The sequence below is a fragment of the Helianthus annuus genome, chromosome 2 (genome assembly GCF_002127325.2).
Source record: "Helianthus annuus cultivar XRQ/B chromosome 2, HanXRQr2.0-SUNRISE, whole genome shotgun sequence".
NCBI lineage: Eukaryota > Viridiplantae > Streptophyta > Magnoliopsida > Asterales > Asteraceae > Helianthus > Helianthus annuus.
The window spans coordinates 24,928,452-24,931,627 of NC_035434.2; positions in this window are offsets into that span (position 1 = coordinate 24,928,452).

Sequence of the window (3,176 nt, forward strand, 5' to 3'; positions counted from 1 at the left end):
ACCTTATAGGGAGATGTTCATTTGAGAAGAAATTTAAATTGAGAAGAGAAAGAACAATGGTACAATTGTAAAAACGTTAAATAGTTTTTCTCTCGTTCCATTTATTATTATCTTTGATTAATTAATTATTTATAAAGACTATCATCCTCCATAGTAAAATTTTTGCCTACACGTATACATCAAAATTTATGCTATACATATTAAAATTTATCCTACACAGCTCGTAATTTATCCTACACTTTAAATTAATTTTTTTTTCTTCTTTGAAAAAAAAATATTTTAAAAAAATAAGTTATAAATTTAATGTAGTTAACTATTAAGGTCCTCCGTAGTGGGGCTTGGTATAGCGCCACCTCCACCTATAACAACCAATAGTGCCGGCGAACACATTAAGGCTTCACCGGAAAAACCAATATTTCAAACAACCTTAAGATCAAAACAACAGGCATAAAGCCTTAACCAAAACATGAAAACGACTAATCGAACAACAATTGTAACTCTAAATTATCACATGCAACCAACAACACATGAAGGCACATCAAACGGTAGGTGAAACGATCAGAGTGATCACACCCCAAAAAGTGTCAACTGTCAAAACCCTAGAAATCAACAACTTAAACATCACATAAGGTAACAATTTATATACTATTAATTCGCAAGTTGTTTATGTATAAATGGTTTGTATATGATGCTTAGCCAGTTTTTTGTGGATGGTTGTATTGCACATGATGCTTAGAGTGTGTAATTTTATAAAGTAATTATAATCACATTTAACCCAAACATTTTATTAATTTCTTACTTTGGTCACATATACATTTCATCTTTTACATATTTTTTGTTTACATTTCGGTATAAATTTGTTAAGTTAACATGTCGAACGTGCGTTTGTGGTTCAACGTTTTTACCTCTATTTTTCTCGTTTGACGGTCGTGTTGTGTTTTACATTTCGGTCCATTTTTTGTGCATTAACATGCCACAACGGGTGTACATGGTTCAACATGTCTACTTTTCGTTTGGTTTTATATTTTTTCATTTTTTATTTATCTTGTTTACAAGCTTTCCGGTATTGGTGGACGCTGACGACGGTGTTACATTGATGCTACTAGACACGGTTTTAAGCCTCCCGCCGCAACAAGGGGACCTTAATACTAGTTTACCTTAAATAAAGCTAAAAAGGCAGAGCTGATGCGAAAGAAGGACGAGCGGAACACCCTCACCGTCGCATGCGGCAGAGGAGTGCTTCTACAGTGATGGAAACAGAAGATCAAAGCATCCAAGTAAAACAGACAACCCCAAACAAAAAAAAAAGCTTATACAATCTATAAATCATAAAATACAAACCAATATAACTTATTACATCGAAAAAAGCATTTGATACAACCTACCAAAGCTCACAAATGCTACTAATTAGTAATATTTTTTTTCCAAATTTTAATTCATCTTATTCTAATTTCATTAGATCCCACGCCCCTTTCACACTCCACTTTTTTGGGTGTGGACTGCTGAAGCCCACACCTGCTATGTTTCGAGCAATGCCTCCAACCAATGCCCCTCCACACCCAATAGTCTTATATAAAAGTTTTCGAGCATTTTGGGCATATATGACTTTGATATAATAAATATTTACAAAAAGTAAAGTCATGTATTTGTTTTAGAATGTTTTTAACTAAAAGTAAAAAACTTGAATATATTAGTAGGTTAAAGAAAATAGTGTTGAAAAGATATAAATAAATGCCCAGTTTAGTGAAGGCAAATTTTTGCAAGGTTTACATAACTGGAAGACCAATTTTGTAACATTTGGGTTTAGGGTTTAAACGTGTCATAAAGAAAGAAATTTAGACCCAAGTACATAAAACTCAATAAGAAAAAGATTATAATTTGTTTAAACAAGATGCATGTAATGTCGTTTGGTGTAAATATCCGTTGGATGTGATGTAATGTCGTTTGGTTGCCCGAGGGTCCTTGTTTTGAGGGCAGCTTGTGGTGTTTTTTGGATGAAATTTTTCTTTAAAAAAAACAAGATGCATGTAAGAAACTGTCTAATCATGCTGTAAAAGCAATAATTTCTTAAATCATTTTCTTTAAGTTATAGTGGAGCATACGCATGTTATGACGAAGTGGACAATTTACAACATTGTACTCGTTTATTATTTTTTCAATCAATTATTTTAGTTTTTGTTTTGTTCTTAATTACTTAAAAGAATTAGTAATAACATAAGTTATGTTTATTTTTTGTTATATTCTTTGTTTAAATACCAAAATTGAATTAAATAACAAAACTATGTCATAAATATTAAAATTATTAAATAGCTTTATTTAAGTACCAAAATTTAACTGCACTAAATAATAAAATTATGTCATAAATACTAAAAATGATCGTGTCTTAAAATTAAGTAAATTCCAAGGTTGGAGAACTCGTTAGTCGCTAGTCGGCCGGTGAGGTGGGGACTAGCGACTACTCGGGATTAGTCGTATCAGGTTTTTTATATGTAATTTTCAGTTTTATGTATAAATATACACATTTTTATAGGTAAATAATTTAAGTAGCCAGGTTTTAATTTTTACTCAACTCATTTTTTAAGTATACAAGATTAATTGTTAGAATTCACATGGTTTGGTTGGAAATTGCCTCGAATTTAGAAGTTTTGACCGGAATATACAGGTTTTTTCCCCGAATCTAGCCGGAATCATCGATTTTTGGTTGATCGACTAGGCCTGACTAGCGATTAATGAACTGATTAACGAAAAAATACTCAGTTACTGGCCGACTAACGATTAATCGCCAACTAGTCTCCGCCTAGTCGTGATTTTTACAACACTGGTATTTGGTAAATTCTAATTATGTCCTAAAAAGTTTTATTAGAAGGTTCTATTATAGATCTTAAAAAGTTTTATTAGAAGGAAGTATAGATACAAATAAATTTCAAACTTACTTTTCATGATAAAATAAAGCAAATTAGTTGGAAAAAATAAAATAAACGTTTTTGAACCATCTCAATATCTCATACAACAATACTCGTTTTTAGGACACACAAATATTACCTTTTTAACATCTAAGATACAGCTTTAATTTTTTTTATCACCTTTAATACAAAACACTGAAACAATATCGTTTTTAATTTTTTATCTAATCATCACCATAACATAAACAAAACCACACCATCCCATTATTTGGT